General features: G+C 41.9%; 1 protein-coding gene and 1 long non-coding RNA gene across 4 annotated transcripts in view; one reads left to right on the forward strand and one right to left on the reverse strand.

The window, feature by feature from the left end:
• The first annotated feature begins 3,425 nt into the window (after positions 1 to 3,425).
• Positions 3,426 to 24,730, forward strand: part of TBL1X (transducin beta like 1 X-linked) — a 199,025-nt gene continuing 177,720 nt past the window's right edge. For 2 of the 3 annotated variants that reach the window (XM_071747834.1, XM_071747850.1), the window contains exon 1: positions 3,427 to 3,859. The gene's annotated coding sequence lies outside the window, so the exon portion shown is untranslated. Of the gene's footprint in view, positions 3,860 to 24,730 lie in introns of all 3 variants that reach the window. The other variant, XM_071747860.1, reaches the window with a different exon arrangement.
• LOC139797891 (uncharacterized) lies at positions 4,473 to 5,136 on the reverse strand. Its single transcript, XR_011726616.1, has 2 exons — positions 4,881 to 5,136; positions 4,473 to 4,684 (listed from the first exon to the last, which is right to left on the reverse strand). It is a non-coding gene; the product is annotated as an uncharacterized lncRNA (long non-coding RNA).

Consider the following 24,730-nt stretch of genomic DNA (forward strand, 5'->3'; position numbering starts at 1 on the left):
TACTTTGATTGTTTCAGGTTTGAGCTTTCATTTTAATGACAGTAAGAAAACACGACTCTGGCTTCCTTAGTTTGGAGCTGCAGGGCCGCAGCAGTGCTGCTGATCACCATCACTCCATCATGAGTTATGAAATAAAAAAATAAGATGACAAAAAACCTGGAGATTTCTTTTATATGTGGTCTCTTTGGGGTCTTCTGATACATAAAGGCCAGAATTACGGTAATGGCCAGAGCAATAATTCACTCATATCTTTTACCCTACCTTAACTTTAAAGTTGGGAATTTTTTTTTTTTTAATTTTAATTAAAAAAAAAAACAACCAAGCCTTTCTCATGGGCTCTGTGCTGCTCCCGTTAGTCAAGAAGAGCTTGAAAAAAACCCTCTTCCTTGATAGACTAGAATTTAAGTTCTGGGCAAGCGTTGCATCAATATTTAACCTCATCTCCCAAGGGGCTAGCTGCAGCCTGCCTGCCTTCCTGGCACAGCTCACACCATGCCTGCCTCTGCTGCTGCTCAGGCACAGCTACCTACAGGCTACATGTCGGATCAGCCCTGGGAACAGGTTCAGAAAGTGAGGTTTGGAAAGCGAGGAGGATTCAGCATTTGGAGCCCTTCATTCATCCTTGCCCTCTCCTGCTTGCCGTGCTTCCTGCAGGCCTCACACTGCTCTGCTGCTGGGAAGCTGTTGTGCCCACTGAACAAGAGTCACAGTCACTTCACGGCATCCCTAAGAAACTGCAGTTTGATTCCCCTGCCATCACCGTGCCTTGGGTGGCCCCGTCTGCCCTTGCCTAGTTCTGTCCCCCTGCCCGCTCAGTGGAAGGGCACATGTGGCAGGGGATAAGATGTCCCGATGCCCAGCTTGGGACCTGGAGGCTTTTTCCACGTAGTGGGGATATGGCCAGACTATCCAGGCGGAGCAGGACGAGGATGTGCTGCTTCTAAGCAGTGACAAACACACACCTACCCCTCACTGGAGCCTGCTTCCCGGGACATCCCCCCTTCCCTACGCATCCCCCCCGGAGCTCCAGCTACACCATCCCGGTGCTGAGATGGGCAGCGAGGCGCTGGGCAAGCAGAGGGAGGGGTGAGAGCTTCATCGCTCTCTGTAGAAGGCAGAAAAAGGGGGAATGGTCCCAGCCTCCTTCCTGGGCGACCAAGCCTCTGTAGCTGCTTGCCTTGACTTGGGACCGTATTCTGATGGGTTTACCTGACTTGGAAGCCCACAGGGCTTAAAAAGCAAGCAGGCAAACGAAAAGCACAAGAACTGAAAAGATTCAGAGCTGTCTCACTGTAAATCTGGAGGGGGTTTTTGTTTGTTTACATTGTTAAGTAATGCAAACCTAATGTAAGTTTTGCTTTAGGAAAAAAAAAAAAAAAATCAAATGGGAGGTTATTTAGAACGGAAAATATTTGCTTGTCTGTCTGCCTAAATGCTGGCGCAGCTATCTCTAGGCTGGGAATATGACTATGAATCCCATTTACCCCACAATAACGTTTCCCAGTGTTTCCAGTGTTCTCATTAGTGTTCTCATTTCAACACACACATGGATGTATGTAGCAATGATCTTTGTTGTGCTGCCTCGGCTGACATCATATTTTTCCATATGAACTCTCAGTGACAGCACATACGTAGGCTTTGGGCTAAATGTATAACGAGCATGAAATTCTCTTTAATGTCAAAATACGACTGGAAAAGAAAAAAAAAAAAAGTGGAAAGGTCACTTGGGAAAAAAAAAAATAATCCTGAAACAATAATAAACATGACTTTTGCGGGCTGCTTCAGCCTTGCTGTCACCAACCAGGACGAGCCCACCGAGACAGACACCCCGGCAACATCCAGATAATCATATTATTGGCATGACATTAGCCATGAGGCCGGGGGGTGGGGGGGCTGGGTGGGGAGTGGGGGTTGGGGTCTCCATAGCCAGAAAAACATTGCGGCGGCCCTTTGCGAGCGGTTCTGCGGAGGTACGAGACGGTGGCGGGTTAGAGAGTGGGGTAGGGGGCTGCACCGGGCCCCGCAGTGCCAGGGGGTCCGTGGGGGGGGATGGGGGTGGGGTAGCGGGCCCGGTGGCGGTGTCGGGGGGGATGCGTGTGAGCGTGTGTATTTTTGAGTGCGCAGCTACTCGTCGGTGCGCGGTATCGGCTCGGCGGGGCACTGCGGAGCGCGGTAATGATGTCAACTTGTTATTTACTTTCCAACCCGGAATGACGGAGCAGGGCGAAAGGAGAATCAATCAGCCGCCGGGTGACCCTCCAGGCGGAAAAAAACAACGGGAGCCCGGCGCCCGCCGCCGCGGCCGGTGCGGGGGAGGGGAAGCACATGGAGCAGGGGCCGCGTTGCATCATCCGCCCGGCGCCGGGCTCAGCGCTCTTCTGCCGCCCCGGGATGGTGGGGGAGGAGTGGGGGGGTGGGGAACAGGGACACACGGACACGGGGGGCATGGCTGAAGAGCAGCGGTGTTTCTGCCCGCGGGTGTTGCATTTCTCCCCCCCGCTCCGTGAGCAATAAAGGCGTTTTCTGCTGATTCACAGCAGTGGAGGCCCCTGGGCTCGCCTCCCCCACTCCCAGTCCTGGGGGCTGCCCGCAGCCCGGCCGCTTCGCACCCCCCACTCCCCCTCCACCCCCAGGCCCGCAGAGCGGGGGTGATGGTGCGGGGGAGCATATGTGGAGAGCGCCCTTTGTGCCCCGGGGAGCGTTGTACCCTGCCCGCTGCCGTGTGAGCAGAACCTAGTATCATTAATAATGGCATTAATAATATAATAACATGAATACAATAATAACGTTTCTTTCTCTCGGTTATCTGCGTGAGGGCTCGGCCCCTCAGCCCGTCTCGGTGTCGGCCCGGCCCAGCCTCTGCAGCAGAACCGGGTTCGGTCAAACTTAACGCTGTCGATGATAAACAGTGATAACGGCCGCGGGCCGGCGGGAGCCTGTGCGCGGGGCCCGGTGCTTGCGGGCGCCCTACGTGCGTGGCGAGCGGGGCGGGGGAGCGGCCCCACCGGCAGCCGCCGGGCTGGCACAAGGTTAAGGCCGCACTCCCGGGTGGGAAGCGGGAGGGGGAAGGGCGGAGGCTGTTCCTCCGTGTGCGTAGGGGTGTTGGTTTTGCCACCGCGTTGTTGTCGCGGGGAGAGGTGTCCGTGGGGTTGTCACTACCAGCACAAGCGCACCCAGAATAACGCGTGGGAGCGGGTGGCGGGAGTCACCTGAGGGCGCCCCGAGAGCCGGCGGCGGCGACCGGGGGCAGCCACCGCCGCGCCCCAAGCTGCTTCGTCCCTGTGTGTGCCTGGGGGTGTGCGGGACCCCGGGGGGCAGGGCGCGGCAGGTTGTCCCCACACCCCGACCCTCCTCGCCGCACCGAGCTCGGCGCCTCTCGCCCACCCTCACCACCCCGGTGCCCCCGCCCTCCATCTCCCTCCCGCCCCGGCGCTGGTAGCAGCAGCGGCGGCGGCGGCGGGCCCCGGGTGCGGCCGGTTCCCCTCAGCGCCGCTCCCGCCGCCGCCGCGCGCCCGCACCGGCCCCGCCAACCGCCCCCCGCCGGCGGAGCCGCGCCGAGCGGCGGCACCTCCTGACCGCCATTCCGCCCCAAAACTTTCCGTTTTCCCCTTCCCACTCTCCGGGACTTCCTTGTGCCGCCTGTGTGCGCGGAGGGGGAGGAGGAGGCGTGTGCGGCGGCGGCGGCGGCGGCGGCGAGGGGGGATTTACAGTCTCCTCGCAGGCTGGCCGGGACCCCGGGGGAAGAGGAGTTGCACCATGCGCGGCAAGTGAGGGAAAGTCTCTGCCAGCGCCGCCCGCAGAAGTTGAGGCTTTCCCCCGCCGCCCGCGGGAGCTGTGCCTTTAACGCCCGCTGAGCGAGGTGAGTTTCCGAGGCGGATTATTCATCCTGGGGACCCTTTTTTTTTTTTTTTTTTTTTTCTTCCTCTTTCCTTTTTTTTTTTTTTCCCTTTTTTTTTTTTCCCTTTTTTTTTTTTTTTTTTTTTTTTTTTCCTTTTTTTCTCCCCTCTCTTAGGCGAACCGAGGTGACAAACGTCCTTCTCCGGTGCAGCCCCCCGAGTCGAGCATAGCCTTGGGGCCGGGGCCCACTGCCCCCCGGCCACCCCCCTCCCCAGCCTGCCCTGGCTCGTTGTGTTGACCCGCCCGGGGGGGTGGGGTGGGGTGGCCTTCAGCCGCTGCCTGTTATGACGAAGTTTTTTGACCCCGGGTGTTTTGGGGTCTGTTTGTTTTGGGGGGGTTGCTGGTTGGATTTGTTTTTCGGGTTTTTTTTTAGGTGTTTTGGGGCGCTTTTTTTGTTTGTTTTTTATTGTTTTTTTTAGCGCTGGGCCGGGGGGCTGTGTGGGGGGCTGCCGTTTGTGCTTTCAACTGTCCCCCTTCCCCCCTCCCCCTCCACCCATCAGAACAGACCGACCCCGGGGGCCGGGGCCGGCGCTGGAGGGGTGGGGGTGGGGTGGTCAGTTTCTGGAGCGGTTCCCTACTTCTGAGATAGTCTTTTAATGTGTTTTTCTATTTAAAAATAAAAAGGAGAAGTGCTCGGGGGGGGGGGGGAGGGGGGGGGGAAATGAGAGGTATTCTCGCTCAAGTGTGGAGTTTGCAGAGCCCGGGTGGGGGAGGGGATCCCATTCATCGCCAGGGCTTGAATCAGCAGCGGGCGGAGGGGCCGATCGCTCCCGTACATCGAAGTTTCCTTCCAAGTAGGTAAACAAGTGAATCCCCCCACTCGCCCCCCCACATCGTCCCCCTGGGTGATGTGCACTGCTGCCAGCCCCGTTACCGGCGCTGCCGGAGGGGCGGTGGTGCAGCCGGGGAGCCCCCATGGGAGTGGGGGAGGAGGCGGTGGGGGGCTGGGTGCTGGAGGCAGGGAGCTGCGGGGCTGCAGAGACCTGTTGCACAGGCGGTGTGTTCCCGGCCGACGTGCCCAGACTCGGTGGGGTTCCTGCAGGGCAGCGGGAGGTTGGTGGGCACCTTTCACTTGGCTGCTGTCACCTGGCCCGTGCCTGTTCCCCATTTTGTGGTGGTGCTGGTTTAATCTCAGCGGTTGGTCCGGGATGTGTCGGTTTGGTGCTGTGTGCGGCTCAATATTGGTGTGGTGTGATGTAAAGCGAGTGACCCTTGACCTATTTAATGATACGTTGTTGGGTTCTCGAGGAGACATCCTGCACAGTACAGAATGGGGAAAAAACACAAAGCCACACCCGAAAAGTTGGGGTTGCATGTTAATTTCTCGAAGTCGGTGTTTAGACTGAATAAAAGCTTCCTTTTATGTTGTCTTGACATGTCTCTCGCTCTTCTCCACGAGGATTTGTACAGCGTTTTTCCTTTCTCAACGCACACAAGTCTTAAAAGTCTGCATGTGTGTGTGTGTGTTGGTGGGGGAGGGGAACCGAACTGTCTGGTGTCTGGAGCTCATTGAGTGTTTCACGGAAAAAGAAAATATTGCAGCATAATGTTGCAGAAAAATGAAATGCTCCACCGAAAAGAACGCTCCTCAAGTGATGATTTGAATAAAATGGAGGATAAAATTAAAATTTCAAGACTGGTTATTTTAAGCTAATAGTATGAAAACAAATACTTTGTGCCAGAGGAAAATCGGATTGTAGTTAATACATAAAAGGTCTTTTCTCATGACAAATATATTGTAATATTTTTCTCCCTTAGCCTATTTATTAGCAGTTTTTTTAACTGAAACTGCTTGGGTGGCGTGTGCAAGCTTTAACATAATATACCTTGCTTACCATGTGGCTACACATGTGGGATTTAGGCCTCTTCCTGTCCTGCAGTTAGTGTACTGTCAAATACAGACACTGGGCAGGTTTTGAAGCAAATACATTCATTCTGTGGTAGCAGATGTTGTTGGCAAGAGAGCAGGGTTGTCCTACTGGGTGTCAGTGTTGGTTTGGGTTCTTTTTTGTTGATTTTTTTTTTTTTTTTTTAATTAAACAACTATGGATAATTGCAGTATCTCAACAGTGATAGTAAAAAAAAGAAGCTTTTCCACAGAAGGTTTGTAGAGGGGGTGGGTGGGAGGAAGAAGGAAAATAAGAGGGGGAGGATGCTATCACTTTAAAAATACATTGAACCCTTCTTGGACTATACACAATAAATGGTACAAGTGGTGGAGATTTGTGCATGGCTGTTGTAGTCATCTCAGTTTAACACCTTCAGTGAGCAAACCAACAACCAAGGTTATTTTTTCCCTCCCTAAGATGAAAAGGTTTGTTTCAGAAGCAAAGAGGATTGAACATTACACATTCATGTAAACACTGGTAACTACACAACTGCGTCTCATAGGTACGTTGTGTAGGACAAAAAAAAAATCCTCCTTTGCAGATAAGTTGTCATCTGAATACATCCTCTGCCCTTCCCCCACCTGATGAAATAATACAACTCCAATGTTGTCTGTCAAGCCACTGCTCTGCGTTGTGCTACTGGTTCTTCTTTTCAGTGAGTGGCAAGTGTCCTTCATGCTCAACAAGAAGAGTATCAAAAGACCGAAAAGAAATTAGGTATAGGGGAGGGGGGACGTGTCTGTGCTTGCAGTTGTAAGGCTTCTGCTCTGCCAATTTGTCCTGTATTGGTCCCTCCATTTATTTACAGATGGGATTTTCACGCTTCCATGGCAGTAGGGCCAGAAGTAGACCTGTTGTCCTCTTGCTGCCATACCTTGTGGAAAAGCTTCCTGAAAGGAGGAGATTCCCCCGGTAGCAGCAGTCACTAAAGGCCTACATCCCTGAGCTTGGAAGTGGCAGAGGAGAATGTCCTCGGGCACAGAGGGGATGTTGTTTCTCAGTAGTGAAGCTATCAGTGTGATAGCTGTAGCGATACACTGGATTAGTTTCATGGTGGAGGCTTCAGCCCGGCAGTGGCTATAGGTAGGGCGTGGGTGCGTGCTCTGGTGCCATTAGATCTTGCTGTTTTCTGTTGGCTTCTGTTAGAGACCAGTGTTAGAATTAATGCTGTAGTCGATACTGAACCAGCGTTGTTTATATTTTAGTAGTGCCAAGGGGCTCCCATTCAAATCAGGGCCATTTTGGGAATATTGTGGATGATGGTTCTTGCCCTGAAAAGGTTGTAATGTGAGTAAGTGAGGGAGACAAGAAGCCAGGAGGGTAAATGGTGGGAAAAACTGACTCAGGGGAACAGCAGCTGATTATAGTGTGGGAGAACAGCATGACCTCAGCTGGAAGGAGAGAGGAGAGTTGTTAACACCTGGCAGTGCTGCTGCTGATACATGGGGTTGCTCTGCATGCAGAGGGTATGGGCGTCCCTTTGCCTGCCTGACGTGCTGTCTGTACTCTGCATTCTCTTTACTGTTACTCTTTTAATTCCCACTATTACTTTAAATTATGTACACCAGCCTGCCTATAAAATGATCAAAGTTTTCTAACTCTCGAGGGCAGATTCCATTTTTTCATAATCTTCATTATGAAGCAGGATGGAAGTAATTTTGTAAACTTTTTCTCAGTTGCTAAATTAAACTACATTCCCTCTTCCCCTCCCTCATTTTGCCTATTTTTAGTTAGAAGGAAATAGCTGACCTCTTTACAGCAAGTACCCAGACCCCCTGGGTGCCATTTATAGGTTTCAACCAAATGGCCTACTTGGATAAGTTGGTTGAAATTAAACAAAAACATAGGAGCTACTGCTCTATGTAGAACTAACAGCCTTTCTGACAATACATAATTTGTCATAACAAATGTCAAAATGGAAAAAATGGGGTTATTTTTCTTCTCTTTGGTAGATGAGAATATTTTTGTCTGTGGTTGTGTTTTGTTTTGGGTTTGTTTTTTTTTTAGTTTGTTTTTGTGCCAGTCTAGTCATTCATATAATGGAATATAATTTAAGAATCATTGATGGCATTTTGTTTTATGAAGAAGCCTCCTGAAGTTAGTATAAAAGCTAAATGGAATTGAAGAGAGGTGCTCAGTCTCATAAGGCAGGGTCATCATTTCTTGATAGTTTTCTTCCTGTGTAGAGATCTTATCCTAGCAGAGATTTACAAGTAATAGTTACTAATTTAGTAATTCCATAGAAATATAAAAAATTGCTTCTGCAGGCTTACCTGAATGCAAGTTGGATACGTGGATAATTTTGAAGGTTAAGGAGCACAGGCATTTTGTATTGCTTTTACATGTTTGTGTTCAGTTTAAGTGATACTGATGCTTTAAAAATATTGGACTCTAGCAGTAGGCATTGGATTTCTCCAGTTGTTGCTTGAGGAGAGAAGAGTTCATGGGTGTACGTGCAGTCTGTATATTGCCTCTGTAATCCACTGTCCAGGTACCAGTCACCAGACCCTTTCTTTGCTCTGGGTTGTAGATATGACTGCAGTAGGAAAAGAGGCTTGGGGGGTAAGTGCATCTGATGATTTGGCTTTCATTTTTATAATTTTGTTGACTGTATGCAATAAAAGGGGCATAACAGTGTTTAACCCCATTTCTTGATCTTCTGTATTTGTCAGTGGCTGACAGTCAATACATGTCTGCTTCTCCTATTTAAATTGGAGTTCATGTAAAAATCATAATTATATATGAAGTTAGAATTTTATGCCAAGAAACTCATGGTGTCCGTCTGGTAAAAAAAAAATCATTGTAATAGTACTGTAGTATGTAGAAACAATTGTTTTAGTATTTGAACTAAATGTATTGCATAAATACCATTTGGCTTGGGTGTTGAATCTCACTTTCAGTGAGAATTTGTACAGTACACTAAACATGTGGACAGAATAGTTCTTCTTGATGCTGTTGGCCTATGACTGTTGGCCTATTTATGAACAGATGAGTAGCACTAATAATGTGTAATAATTATATATGTACTCATCAAAATACTTTTGTCTAATTAAGTGCTGAGTTTTATTGACTCTTTGCCGTTGGAGGGTGGAACAAAGCTTTTTAAAAGGCAGTGTTCTCCATTAATATGTAACGGTTTCTCTATACGTTGCTCCACTGCCATTCAAAACATGATTGCATTTACGGACCTAAATTTCATCTGATCTGCTAATTCTTAGTTACACTTTAACCTCCTACTTCTTTGTAGTGGGGTTTAGAATGCATTTTCTCACATAAGATCATAATTCTGTTAGGTGGAAAGATGTGGTTAACATCAGATGTGATTTTTTTTTTTTTTGCTCCTGATTGAAACACAACTTTCCCATACTTGCAATAAATTATTAATGCAGCAGAGAAGCAAGGTTTTCCCTTAGGCATTAAAAATACTTGGAAAGTATTTCCAAGATTTCCATTATCTTCAAGAAAGCAAAGAGGATTTTCTTTTGGTGGATAGATTCCTGTTGTCATTCTGCAGAAATACCTTTGTTGTGCTCCTTTTTGGAGGCAGCAAACTGCAGTGGATGTACAACTTCAGTTTCTGCTGTGTAGCACTGCCAGTTCATCATTAATCCTCTGCCACTGAGTGGAGACTCTGAAGAATATTCTCCACAGTTCAAGAGTGAAGCAAAGTGTTTATGATTTGTATTTCTGAACAGAATAATCACGTTATGATAGCACTGCTGAAAGGATGCTGTTGCATTATTATGATGAACATGTGTGCAGCTGTTGTTGCATTTAATGCTCAGAAATGTCCACTGATGAGCTCGTGCCAGTTTGAACATGACTCTGTAGCCTACAGCAAAATCATTGGAAAGATATTCTTTCAAAATAGTTGGTCTTCATGCTCTATGGTTAATAAATACACGAGCTTTTTATAAAGGGAAGGAAAAATACGTACTGTTTGAAAATCCATGTATGTTGATAACTTACAAATAGGAATTGTTACAATCGTATGATAGTTGCTGTGTCATTTAGCAGCTACAGGTCGCTTGTTGTCTATGCCAGCGGGTGTAGTTGGTACTGATAGGTGATATGTGCATGTTCAGACCCCCATTCATACTAAGACTTTTGTTGGTGCATCATCTCAGTTGGGATTGCTCAGCAGTAATCAGTCTCACAAATATTAATTGGTTAAAATGAACTACAGTGGTAGTATGTGGTGTGTATGTGAAAGCACACAGACGGACACACATGGAGGTAGCCTTCAGTAGTCCAAAAAGTAGCTTTGGAGACAAAAAGAATCACCCTGAGGTTGGAGAATGGTGCTGGAGCATGGTGGGTAGGCACTGAAACCCTGGACTAGCATGTGCTCAGGCTCCAGTAAGCAGCACCTGAGGTGGTGCAGAGCCAGCAAATGACTGAAGCAGGCTGGGTGTCAGGTACTGGGAGAAGGCAGAGGTGCAGCACCCTTTAATTGTGTGCTTGCTGAAACGTGGCAAACTCAGGAGTGGGTACTGTGCTTTTTAAACAGCCCTGTTTAGTTTTTTGGTTGCTGTTAGGAGTAAAATTTAAACCCTGGTCTCAACAGAGAGATTGAGGCTAAATAATTGCCCTCTTCCTGAGCATTCTCCACAGATGAGCTTTGATGACAAGGTAGGGGACAGAATCCAAGCACAAACAGTGGCTGTTCATGTTGTGGGGATTAGTTTCCAAGGATATCTATCTGGTGCTTTTTACAGTCACAAAAGCAACTTAACTCTTCTTGTGCCTATTTACATGCACACATGAATTAGACCTCTAGGAAGTTATTTGGTTACAGAATTGATTGCAACGCATCAAATCTTTTGATTTTTTTTCAGAAGGCATTTGTAATGCTGCCAATTATATGCATTCAGCTCTCTGACTGTACCTTAATTTTGACTGCTGTTTTTTATTTTACAGTTTTGAGTTTTGTCCCTTTTTAATGTAAGAGTTTCCATAGTTTTATGTAGTTAATGTCATTTACTTCTGAATTTGTTGATTTTTAAACTAAAATAATGTAGTGGGGAAAGCACAGAAAAAAGGCAGGCCTGAGGATTATTCTGGTGAGGCACACATCTTTCTTCCTATCCCAGTTCTCCAAATGAAAGTGAGGGACAGAAGCAGGTCCATTTTAAACAACACTGTGTTGTTCACAAGACACAGATTTTTTCTGTCATTCTATGAAATGGATTCAAGGTTTCTTTTATTTTCATTTCATCTTATTTCTGTTTTTTTAGGCTGATGGTGTTATAATTCATTAACAATGGTCATTTGTATTTGTAGGAATCTGGTTTTATATTAAAAACCCAAACATGCTTAGGTCTGATAATTCTGCTTGTATCAGTAAGTATCTTACATAACCAGTTAATTTAAATGAGCCAATTAGTTTAACAGTACTACATGACAGTGTGTCTTAAAAATTCATCCAGCTTCATTCTCACAGGATTTTATGTGCTTAAAAAAAAACGTAAGGCAAGCTGCAAGGATGTCCCTAAATACAGTATCAAGAGTGGAAGTAAAGAATCTGTTAATTACATACAGCTCCAATTTACTAAAGCATTTACATAATGATTGCTTTCACTGCTGATGAACGTGATCAACTTTTCTGGGAGACCACCATCATGTTTTGCTTGTAATGCTTGGCAGAGATTAAGTAAAAAATAGAATGTATCTTAGGCCCTGATGGGCAGTTTACAAGGAGGAAGAGTAGGGTAGGTTACCTCAAATCTAGACTCCACTGGGTTTTCATCTGCTGACTGTCAGGTAGACAATGCAGATTTTTTAGGAATTCTCTGAATAGTATGGTTTTTTTTCTTGGTTAAGATGGCATGGCTTCAAAACACTTACTCTTGTGCATTTCTTCAGTGTTGTGATCCTAGTATATTTGGTATGTGGTTAATTTTCTAATATCTGTTTGTGGTTACACCAGTAGCTTTTTCAGTGTGCCTGAATTTCTAATGTTTTGCGTGCTTGTATGTGGATGTGCTTGCTGCTGGAAAATTTTTATTTTAAATTTTGTTTAAGGTAAACAATATATTCTTCATGGCATCTGTTACATTACCAACAACCTATACTTTGGGTTACAAAACCACCTGAGACATTGAAAGGTTCTGCGTTTTCTAATGGCAATGTGTTAAACTCAATTATACATTGTCAATTTGATCATACTCAGTGAATGGTGGCTTTGTAGATAAGGTTTTGTGCATAGCAGGTGTTTATGTACATGGAGTCCAGTGTGAAAGAAAGAAATGTCATTTCCTATTACTTAAAATATATAGTTCCTGTACATACTTAAAAAGTGTAAGATTATGAGGTGTTTGCTTATGAATATATTCATATTGACATGAGATTATTTTGAAGTACAGCATTTCCTTTTTCTTTTTTTTTTTAGGTGAATTTGAATATATATCTATTAAGAGAAAAATATGTTTCTCAACATCTTTATAAGGCAATTGATAGGACATTCCTTTCCACATCTAGAAATGGAATGGCAATCATTTATCTGCCTACCAAGCTACAGAACTACTATGAAGATTTCATTAATGACTCCTTTTGAAGAATTTTTAAGATCAAAACATGTTGTCAGTTTATTTTGTTGCTACTTTATTAAAAAGAGTGAATGTAAAATGCTACTTACTAAAGTACGATCACATTTTCCACAAAATTATAAATTAGGATAGTGAAGTATCAAAACAAAATTACGAAAAAAATTATCTCCCCTTCGGTGGTCAGTTTGGAGTTAGAAGTAATGATTACTCTCATTTGTTAATCTTCAGTTAATCCATAAGTTAGTTCTTGGCTCACAGAGTTGGGCTTAGGGTATTAGATTGCTGCTGAACAAACCTCTCTTGGGCTTTTCTGATGTTTGTAATTGCTGTTAATTTTTTTTTTTTTTTTTAAATGGAGTTTGCAGTAAAGTTTACGAGTTTTGTTTTAATGGATATTTTTTGTGTTTCATCATTTTTCTTTTTGTCAACACCACAATACACAAGTAATGCCAGCAAGGACAGAGTTCATGATAGATTTGTGTTCTGAACATTCAGCAAATCCTGTTATAGCTGTGGTCTGATGCTGCAAAAACGTATTTGGCGTGTGCAGGAGACTTCCAGGATCAGGCCTTATGTGATGGCAGTACAGATTCTTCACTGATAAGTAAACATTTCTGAGTTTTTTTTAAAGTGACAGATGATGTGTGTGATTTTAGTTTTGTCCTGACGGTCAGTATTCTTGTAATGAAGCAGAGGCTGTCTTGTCCCTTTCTTTCCCCTAGCTCACATAAGTAGTCTTTTTTGTATGGCATAACTTCCATGACTGTTTTGAATACCATTCTTATCTGAATCCTCACAGTGTTCTTTGAAGTTTCTGTAGCTGACAAACATGAAGTTGTGATTTAAAGCCCAGTTGTTTTAAAATGTACAGGATCTGTGTTGAAATTTACTTAGGCTTAACATTTTGTGGTGTAAAGTGAAAGACTGAGCAGTTGGAGGCTGCAGATGCATACGCTGAAAAGTGACCTGCGTAGGTGAATGGTTGGAATCTATGATTTTTGTCAGTCAGATGCCCTCAGTTTTTCAAGCCATCCGACATCAAAAGATCTAAGAAACCCTAGCAGCAGCCCCCCATAAAGCAACTGGCAAGCAGTGGCAGGACACTGTCATCATTGCTGGTCTAGGTTGTATTTCGTCTCAAAACTATTCTGCCAACTGTGACCTATCATTTAAGAGCCCAACATGTGAGGTCCAGCACCCTGATGCTTGTCTTTTGGGTAAGGGATACAAATGCCATACTCTCTGTCAAGACCACATGTAAGCCTTCCCATACACTGTTTGACACACCCCACACGTTTTGCATTGGCCAGAGGCTGGAGCTGTATCTTCTCTTATCTGTTCTGTGATGAATCTCCACAGTCTGACTCTTAATGCTTTGTGAAGACTGCAGAACCAAGTCCACCTCAAACAAGTGGTGAAAGCCAGCTAAGCGATACTTTCTGGAGGTATGAGTCCAGCAGCTGGTTCTGTAGCACCAGGGAGGCTCAGTTGGAATGCAGAAACCTGCTAGTGCAGATTGCATCCCTTCATCCTTCGTGTTAGATGCTGGTTATAGAAATAAATATTTAAGTTCCACTGCTCCTAAATACAAAAAAGAACCCTAGAATTGGTATGTCTGTCTACTGATGATGTGGTGTGTTTGGTTTTTAATTTACTGTTCTTCTCTGGGTTGGTTGCTGTGTATTTGTCAACAGTGGATAGGGAAAATTATGCAGAAGGAGCATTAAGTTTATTTTTCTAACCTTAAAAATACATTTTTGGACTCAGACTTTTATTTCATTTGATGACTCAAACATTCTACAAATAGTTATTTTACATAAATATACAATTATTTATGTTGCTAGTGTTGTCTTAATTGTTATTTTTGTCTTTGTAAATTATTGTTTATTTCTCTGGTCTCAAGTGGAGCAAATGTCTTGCCAGCCTATTTAATGTGATAACGTATGTGAGAAAGCATGCCCTGTGGCCTGAAACATCATTTATGTTACTTGCCAATTGCCGCAGTCTTTCAATTTCTGTTTGTATGCATTACATTTGGTTAGGTTGAATTTCTTATTGATTTCAGCTGTTTGCAAATATTCTACTGACAGATCATTTTCTTGTGTCTTTGAGCCAGAATTTTGCCCTCATTAGTCTATGGCTGTGTTCTTTTGAATGTTAGCCAAACGCATTCATAAAAATGGTAGAATTAAAAGAAGCAAAAGGAAAACTATGAGCTGTGTGACCTATCATTTGTAAACAACATTGTGAAACTGTCTTTCAATGTTCAACTCTATACTAATTTTTTTTCCAAGTTTTCCCTTTTCTCTGAGGTTTTCTGAGCTTCCCATCAAACACAGTCAATTACTCAGATGTTTTAGTTGCTTTTTTTTTTTTTTTTCCTAATGTGTGTAATACGTTCTTGTTTGGTTTGGTTTTGGAAACTAAGGCTACTAGGTAAATATCAGCAGTAATATTTACTAGTTGTCTGATTCTGTAGTTTCAAACTTGGGAGCTGCTAGGGGATACATGAACTGTTTTTTCGAGATCTGTGGGGGGAAAAAAAAGGAAATTACTGTCATTCTGTTCAAATTCACTGTACAAGGTATCTTTATCGGTCCACAAATTTAAGGAGATTAAAACCCACTGATATAATTATATTGTAAACTTTTTAAGGATGTGATGATATCTATTTTTATGACTTTGTGGGTGTATATGCATCATTATGCAAGTAATAATCTTTGTTTTCACAGAAGGTAATTTATACCAACATTAAATTTTGGCATCAGTTTTGTTAAATTGGGTAGATTTTTATGAAAACATCCCTTTTCCTTTGTAGGGCTGTAATCAGTATCCTCTGAGAGAACACAGATCTGGCAGTTTCTTCGTTGCACAAAGAATAATCTAGAGAGGAGCATTTTAATTCCCTTTAGGTTGTGTTTATCAGGTCTGTTACATGGGAAACCCGCTCAACTGATTTTTCTTTTTGTTTTTTTTTGGGAGGTCTTACGCAGTGCTAGTCTTGTTTTAGACTCCAGCCATTTATATGGTACCATCATGTGTCAGCAAATCTGAATTCTTGCATCTTAAAATGTCAGGAATTTTTTTACTCGATGTGGCTACATTTCTGTTCTCTACTCTCCTTCAGAACATCACTCCTTGCTAATGTTAGGAGGGGTTGGGTAGAGGAGGTGTGTATGGTGAGTGTGGGGGTGGGAAGTAAAACAGGCTCTGGCTGTTTACACATTCCAGGCATCCATAGATCTGCTCTCTCTTTGAGGCCTGAAATATTTTTCTTTTCACTATCAGTCTTGCAGATCTGGGGTATTTGGGCACACTGCCAATGAAAATAAATAGTAATGTGTTAATCTCTTAGATTGAAATGTAATAAACTGTATTTTACCTTTTTGTGTGTGTGCATAAGAATAAAGATTAACGGCACTTTGTAATGAGAATATAACATTTTTAGAAATACTGGAAATTATAACTGTTGCAATACTTTCTTCAAGAATTGCCTATAAAAGGACAAAGTAAATTTGACTCCTTCCTTCTTGCTCGTTTATTCCAAAGGGGAAATCACATAATCAAAATACTTATGCTAACTAGATTTTTTTGTTTTCAGCATGATAACTTTTTGGCTCAAGGAGCTAATGATGAGTTCCTCTTCTGATTGCTTTGTAATGCATGTACGTACATGAATTTTTTCTCATTTATTTTGTGGTGGATTAAGTCTGCTTTGTAGTCTTTCATTTGATTATTCTGGTTTCCAGCACCTATGTTTCAGAGTTCTGATGAAATCAGATGAAATCAGCTGCACAAAGCCATCCACTTCCATAGCTTTTTTTTTTTCTTCTTTTTTTTTTTTTTTTTTTTTTTCCCTTCTTTTTCTTTTCCTTTTTTTTTCCCCTCTTTTTTCTTTTTAATATTGGAGATTATTTCTTGCAGCCTTCACTAAAATACTGAGTGAGCAGGCAGGCAGATGAAGAACGATTTCTTGCAGGTTCTGCATTATGTAATGAGCAGTTTATTATTACTTATTATCAGTGTTTGTGTACATGCTATTTCCTTCCCTGAAGCTTGGTTTCTTGGGTTTCTTAAAGCTATATGTGCCATTATTGGTTTTCCCAAGTGGTACAGTAATGCCACTTGGTCACTTCAGCAATTTGCTTTGTCATTGGGACTTGACGTGGCTCAGCTTCTTATTGTTTCTGCTTTATAAACAATTTTTTTTTGCCTCCAAGAAATATTACTGTATAATTATGATACAAAACCCAGGACAGTCTCACTGAGATAACATCTGTTACCTTCAGTCTTAAGACCATCCTAGCAGTGTAAGAGGTAATTCGTACTAAAAATTTTTTTCCCAAAGGCAGTTTGAAACTTTCTTGCATATCTGTGACTGTCACTGACATTTAGAAGCATTAAACTGCTTTTGGAAAAGCTGTAGGCTGCTTCAGCTGGACCACCAGCAATTTGGATATACACATGGTAATGTCTCTCTTGCCTACATTTTAAGGAACCAAGTACTGGTCTTATCATGTAGTGATCCAGATCTAAAGTCAGAGGTTGTTTGAGGTTGCTGTCAGGGAAAATCAGACTGTTGAGTTTAACCTAAATGGAAGTAAACATTAAGCTTACCTGAACTTCATTATTTCTGTGCTTTTATAACAGACACTTAAGACTGTGTATTGGCTATGGCTCATTCTCATTTTGTTGTTAATAATTTGGGTTCTAACATATGTACAAGCTGTGTGCTTTTAAGAGGCCAACATTTTTTACTACACATATCTAAGTAAGTGGCTTGGTTTTCAGAAGCTTGGGATAGGTATACAGCTCCGGTTGAAATCAAGAGGGATTAATGGCTGCTTAGTGCACAGATAAGGAATTAGTCTTAATACAGGGGTGCGTTGTAACAGTCTGACAACAGAGGATCACCACCCTCTTTTTCCCTTAAGTTAAATAAAGAAGTATTTTAAAGAAAAAGATCTTACCACATGAGTATTGCTAGTCTTTATAAAGATGGGGATTTCCTCCCCCTCCCCCCCCCCATCTTCGTATTTTACTTGAAAGGGTGGAATTTAGTCCTGATCCTCAGAAGCAGCTCCTCAGATTTAAATTATGGGTAACTGTCCAAGTAATGCATGTTTTTTATTGAAGTTAGGAGGTCTTTAAACTGATAACAACTTTGTTTCCCATATATGCTTAGTTTTATTTAATGTAACACTTGATGCAGTGGGAAGGTGTACTATCATTGTAGTGGTGCTATGATTTATTATTTATTACAAATAATTCCTATCTTAAAAAAAATGAGAACGTTTTGTGGTTGAAATGGTACAAACTGAATCTTTTTTTCAAACAAACAACAGCTCTAAAAAAACAAGAATATGAGGTGTAGTGACTTAATGTGAAAAAAACAACAAAACAACTAAACAAAATCAAACCAATCTCAAACATTTATAAAAATGTAACAGATTTATCTATTAATTGTGTTTGTGAATATCTAGGAATTAGTACCATCAAATTACGAACTTCACGATGTCAGAATAATATGGAAACTGCACAGGCTTGGAGATCGATACTCTATTTTTTTCCTCTCAGTAGTTTATAAATATTTTCTGGTAGTAGAGACTTTAGTGGAAGATACTTACCGAAAGATAATTCAATGCAAAGAACAAAATAGGATGGACTGTTCCTGTCCACAGTGGGATGGACTTTTCCCTTCAAGTAGCTTAGACCTCCTTCTCATTTTTTTCTTTTTCTTCAGGTTGAAAATGTGGGCTTGTATGAAACGTACTCTAGGCTTTTTAAATATAAATAATTTAAAGCCACATAAACTATTAAATGGAATTTTAGACGTACCTTCAAAATTTCATTATCATTGTTTTTGCTAGTAACAGCCGTCTTTTGACAGCTGCTTCTAATGTAACAATTCTGTATTGTTGACCGAGCAAAACAGTCTGGGGTTAATCACCACTACAGATAGTACTTAATTTTTATTATTTTTTTAAAATTGTTAATTAGTACATATTATTTTTGTTTCACACAGTTTCTTAGGAATCGTAGTTATGAGTCTGGCTGATGCAGTAAAAAACAAAAAGTGAACATTAGGGCTTTGTCACAAGAGCATGCAGCGTGTTATGGAAAGAGATCATTTTAGTACTTCATTTTTAAATTAATTCAACCGCAGCCGATCAGTGAGTACTATGTGTATTTAAATAGTTGCACGAGCATCTAACTTTGTGTCTTATGGGTCTCTGCTCAAATTAGGGAGTAACCCCACCTTCTCAGAATGTGTGGGAAGACTGTTTCAAGAAAACTTTTCACAGTTCAGTAATAAGCTAAAAAAAAGGAGGATAATTTTGTCCTGGCAGGAGGAACACCACACCCAGCCGACATATTTTTGATGGTCTTTTGCAGTTGTTGTTTCAAAAAGCTTTCTTTCACAACTGGCTTCACAGTTTTTGAACCGGATAGTTTCGAAGCCTGTTCTAGGCTTGTCTGCTTCCTGTGAGGGGTGACGTTTAGTGAGGCGTTTGTGTGTGCCACATCATGCTGGTGAGAAATAAATTGTGTTTTGATCCTGCAGGTCTTGCTTCGCTTATTAGATTTTATGTTCTTTTGCGGGGGGAGGGAGCAGCAGAGAGACGCAAACAGCAGTGCTGATGCAGTGCAGTTTTAAGGGAGAGAGCGGCTGGCGTGCCAGCTTTCCCTCAGGTTTGATCCTCTCTGGTGTTCCTGTCAGGGGTGGGTCTGGCCGAGGCTGGTAGTGAAACAGTAGCTTGAAGGGTAGCTATGAGCTCTTGGAAGGTAGACACTTGTACAGCGCTGTTTTTCGACCTTTCATTGAGAAATGGCCTTTCTGAAAAAAGAAATTGATTCTGCAAGTGTTAATAAGCGGCTACAAATTGTAATGTTGACAAGTCATTAAAAAGCACAAACAAATGAAAGTAAAAGAAAGCAAATAAAAAACCCCCCTCAACCTTCCTCACCAAACCAAAATTAAGCAGATGACAGACTTGTTAACTGAGCACTGAGGGTTGTCTTAGGATGTAGGGCTTGCATTTTGAATTGACTCTCAATTGTCAACTTGATGTGTGTGGGAGGCAAAGTGAACTTTTCATGAGCAACATTCTCATAAGAACAGTTGCTATTCATGGTTCTTCTGATACACTTACGTGTATGTTTGGGGAGAAGAGAAATGACATATTAGTGTTTTGAAGTCTTCTGATTCAAAGAATTGTCTCACTTTTTTGAGGCAATGCATCTTTATATCATCTTTAGCTGTTTGGCTGCTGGAAAGATATACCTAATTTTCCAGCAAATGCAGTTTTCTTATTTTACAAAACTTTAATTTTGATATTATAATTGCAAGAATTTTAATTGCTGATAATAAAAGGAGTATTTACATGAAGGAGTTGATTATGCCTCATGTTACAATATCAAAATTAGGCCAAAATTTTTATGTTTTCTGTCATGCTTCCTTACATAGACACGTACACTTTTATTCCTGTTCTTTCTGTAATAATTTGCAGTCTGTTTCAGCAGCTGTATAATTGCCAGTACTGTGCAGGTTGGCACTCATCTAAGAAGGAACTGTGTTTAGAGCCAAGAATGGATCTTTTTGTCAGTTACAAATATGTCTCTTTCCTCATTGTACTCCTCAGTGGAGAAGTAAACTTAATAAAGCCATTTCTCCCCTAATATCTAGCCTCATAGTTCTTAAACATTAAAATCAATATTCTGTTAGATGCATTTCACTGTATATGTTTTACTTAAAAAAAAAAAAAAAAAAAAAGATACTAAAGATACTTCCCTTCCAAATGTATTTATTCATGTAGAAAATATTTTTGTGAAATATGTGTCTGTACTTTTTGGCCAGACATTTCCTTCATATAGGATGTGGCCATGGGTATCCAGTGTCTATGCCTGTGCTTAATTGCATACACAATAGTTTAACAGAAGTAAACAGCAGTACTGGTGTGCAGAAAGTTCAGTGTGTGTATGTGTATGTTTAGGACTTGGCCTTAATTGCTAGTTTGTGATCTCTAAGAATTTCCTGTCTGGAGCGGAAATGCTTTAAAATTCATCTTCCTTTGTAGATTTTAAATACCCAATAACCAGAATCTTTGAATGAGCAGTGATCAAGTAGTCGCTGGGCCCTTTGGTTCAGCATTGCGGTTCGTGTTTAATCTTTGTCGGTGCACTTTACGTCCCCTCTCAAAAAAGACTGGGTGAAGGGTGTTTGGCAGCTGTCTGCAATCCTTTTAAGGAAGAGTGAGTCTGTGAGGCTTCTATGTTAATAACGTGGCATTTAGTAATGAAAACCTAGGCAACTGTGTTAATTGCTCATGAGATATAGCTTTGAAAGTTTCTTTAAAGTAATTGCTGTATCTCCAGTAGGAATGTCTTATCCACTAGCAATGCAGACTCATTCTGCAATGAAAAGCAAAACATATATATTTCAAACATGGTGTAGTCACAGTTAGTTCCTCCTGTATGTTACAGTCCTTAAGGGGAGTTACTGCTCCCCTCCTGAGATGAAGGCCTGTCACCAGAGGAACGAAATACATTATAGTGGTATTCAAAGGATAAAACGGGAAGATAGAGGTGGAGATGGCAGATGAAACTTCGGTGAGATAAAAGTAATAGTTATAAATATGTAGTCTAGTTCATCATGTAGGAAAAGGGGAACTCTTGTAGTTCACAGAGAGTATATAGGTAGAGTTTGAGTGGTTTATAAATACTCGGAGTACTTTTCCCTCTTGAATTGAACACAGGATTTTTTAAAGGCATTCTGCTTGAGGGTAGGCACTAGACTTTATTAACCAAACCATTTTAAGAAACAATGTGGACGTTTTAATATCATTAAGATACATTGTTTACCATATTTTCCAAGATTGCTGGGGGGTCAGTCTGTTGGGTTCTGTCATTTCTGTCTATGTCCCTTCTGGGGTCCAGCAGGCCTACCCTGACATAAGCCATGTTCACAAGCTGCTCTCAGTGTCACGCCTGGCTTCTTGCTACTCATGCATATTGGCACACCCAGATCTCCTCTGACTTGGGTAAGGCATCTTCTGGGGCAGTGTAACACGTTTGATGGAGCCTCTGTCCCTTCCCCCAAAGAGTCTGAGGAAGAAAACTTTACCACTTTACCATGATGTGAAAAAAAGCATCTGTCAGGATATGTTTTAGGAAAGCAGGGAGGAGGCAGGAAGGCCAAATTTCTGTGGCACAACCATATGGCTGTGAAAGTATGACTGTCAAATAGCTTCCTGTTGGTGTGTGAAGAGGGCTGAGGTGTGCCCTGCAGGAGGGCAGGGTTGGAGGTGTCATGCTGGGGGGGAGTCAGGGGGAGCAGCCCTCTCTGTGTGGTGGGTGCAGGAGGTGCCCTCCTCCTCTGCTGCTCTCCAGCCAGGGCTGTCTCTGTTGATGCAATTAGTTTTTATCGACTAAGACGACCGTAATAGGTTTTATTTATGTACCTTGGTTTTACTGCTGTTTAGCCCACTAAATGCCGGGAGGCTTCTAAAATAACAAAGATACTATTAATTAGAAGCTGAAAGGAATGTAGGCTTTTAATACTTTATTTTCTTTTTTCATCTTTTAACACATTTATGTATTTAAAACTACACCTTCAATCTTAGAATCATGCAACAGCTAAAATGTTTTGACAAGTGATAGCTGAGGTTGCTGTAAAAAAAGAAATGTATGCAATTATATTTTTTTCCTTCCCTTTTTATTTATTTTGCATATTTGAGACACTGTTGTCACAGTCAGATTCTTGCAGTCCTCCAGGGTCACTGTTTTTCCCATCCAGTCTGTTAGATGTTTTACCCAATAGCAAAGATTTTTTTTTTTTTGTAAAATATAAAATACGTTTCCAAATCCATAGAGTGAACATAAGAATTTGAACTTGTTTACACCATGATTTATCCTATTCTACCCCACTTGTTCAAAATTGAGCAGATTTCACAGTGATTCTCTTAAAATGGGGGAAAAGGGAGAGAAATAGCAATAGCTAAGTGGAAGAACTTACAGCTAAAAGCCTAATATGTAGTAAAATATTGTTCAGCCATTTGTGCAGTCAGCAGCAAAAGAATAAAGACCACACATTAGACTAGAAACTAAACACTTCTGGTGTGAGATGAAAATGTATCCTGTTTATTGTACTTTAAAAAATATATTGTTTGGTTTTCTGCTAATGAGTCCATGCCAGATTATGGTTTACAAGTTGCCATTCTAGTCCAAATCAGAATTGAAGTTGGCGGAACATAAAGGAAATTTCAAGACAGCTTAGTATCATTGTCCAGAGCTTCATTTACAGTGTATTTTTTGTAATTTAGTAGATTGAGGAACAGGCATATTGGGGTCACCAGCACAGTTCAGTTCAAATAACTTGTCTTTTTTAGGATTCATCCTGTTTAAGCATTGATAAAAATCTCAGTATTACTGCCTTTAAAATTAAAAATCCAATTGTCTATTAAAAATAGAGCTGTATAGAGTGCAGTGGAAGTATGGACTTCTTTGAAACTTTTTTTTACCTGTTGGTTTGAATTTTCTTCTTTCTGCAAAACCACTACCCAGTTAACCAGTGGTAGAATTGAACCAGGCAGTATGTGGCATAGTTGTCAGGGTTATAGCAGACGTTTCTGAGGCTTTTCAGCAGACGTGGGATATGAAAGTGTATAAAAAGCAGATTCCTTTAGTTTTGCTGCTTATGGTACAACATATTTATTCATTATGTGGGCCGAAGTCTGGTATGAACTTAATTCACAGGCTGTTGAAAATGCCTGTTTGCAGAAGGAGTATGAATTTACTGTTTTTAAAATATGCTTTTGACTGTAATTGTGAAATGCAGATAAAGTTACAAATCCATCAGCAAACTATTTTAAGGCCATCTAGTCATTTTTCCTGAGATTAGATTTTTACAAATGAGATATTTTTAGATGAATGAAATGAGGATATAGCACATGCTAGAGGCATGAAGCAGCTTTATAAGTTGTAAGTTTAAAGCCTTCTGTTTACAGTATGATGCCTTGAAATCTAATGGTGTATGGTATGTGTCATGTCATATATCATTGTAGAAATGTAACACAGTTCTAAACATCAGCAGCATAATCCATTGCTGTGCTGAAATAAAGAATCATCAGATACACTTTTTGTTTACCAAGCAACAAGAAAAACTATAATGATAATTAAGATTTCTTATGTAGTTAATTTCTGTAACAGTTGCACAAGGGCTTTTTGTTACTAAGCTGTGTACAAAAACACAAAATTCTGATGAGATCTTTGTGTGTGAAGACTTGGTCTTCAGACCACATTTTCATCCTAACCTACAATAGGAATGTGGATATGTGGGTTTCCTTTACATTATTATTTTGTTTGTTTTCTACTGTGGTCCAGCTGGCATTTCAAAATACAGCTTGCCTACATGCATCAATATGTACATTTTTTTGAAATGAATTGGGATATGGTTCTCATCCAGATTGGTCCTAAGAGAACAAACCCAATCCTGGGTTGCATCAAACACAGCACAACCAGCTTGCTAAAATAGGTGATTCTCCCTTTGCATTCAGCATTGGTGCAGCCTCACCTTGAGAACTGTGTGCAGTTCAGGGCCCCACCACTTAAAAAGGGTGTGAAGGTTATTTGGAGGAAGACAGCAAAGCCGGAGAAAGGGCTGGAAGGCATGTCCTATGAAAAGCAGGTTAAGACTCTAGGTGTCTCTAATCTGGAGAAAAAACAGAGGCTGAGGGGTGTCCTCGTGGCTCTCTATAGCTTCCTGAGGAAGGGAAATGGAAGAGGGAGGTGCTGAGCTGTTCTCCTTGTGATCCAGTGACAGGATAAGGTTGGAATGTTTCAACGCTGTGTCAGGGGAGCCTTAGGCTGGAATTAGGAAACGTTTCTTTAACCAAGAGGGTGGTCAAACACTGGAGCAAGCCTCCTAGAGAGATGGTCAGAGACTCATGTCTGTCAGCATTTAAGAGGCATTTGGACAATGAACTTAATAGCATGCTTTAACTTTTAGTCAGCCCTGAAATGGTCAAGCAGTTGGACTAGATGATTGTTGCAAGCCAATTCCAATTGAAATGGTTCTGTTGTATTCTGCTCTGTTCCTTAGCTGTGGAACTGCTGTTATTTTGTTACTAGACCCATAGAGCTTAGCATCTCATAGATCAGGCTGAACAGGTATCATATAACCATGGAAAACATAAAAGAAAATAAATAAATAAAACTACACAGGTGTTCTTTTAGACTGGGGCTTGATAGAAAGCATACTTTGAGTATGGGAATGTGACAGTTCAGGCATTTTGGAACATCCAGTCTTGGCAGTCGAGTCAAAGAGTTTATTACAGTCTGATCTCAATGTTGTTTTCTAGACATAAGAAGCTTTATGCTCCAGTAATGACAACAGTG

Source organism: Heliangelus exortis, chromosome 1, assembly GCF_036169615.1.
Source record: "Heliangelus exortis chromosome 1, bHelExo1.hap1, whole genome shotgun sequence".
NCBI lineage: Eukaryota > Metazoa > Chordata > Aves > Apodiformes > Trochilidae > Heliangelus > Heliangelus exortis.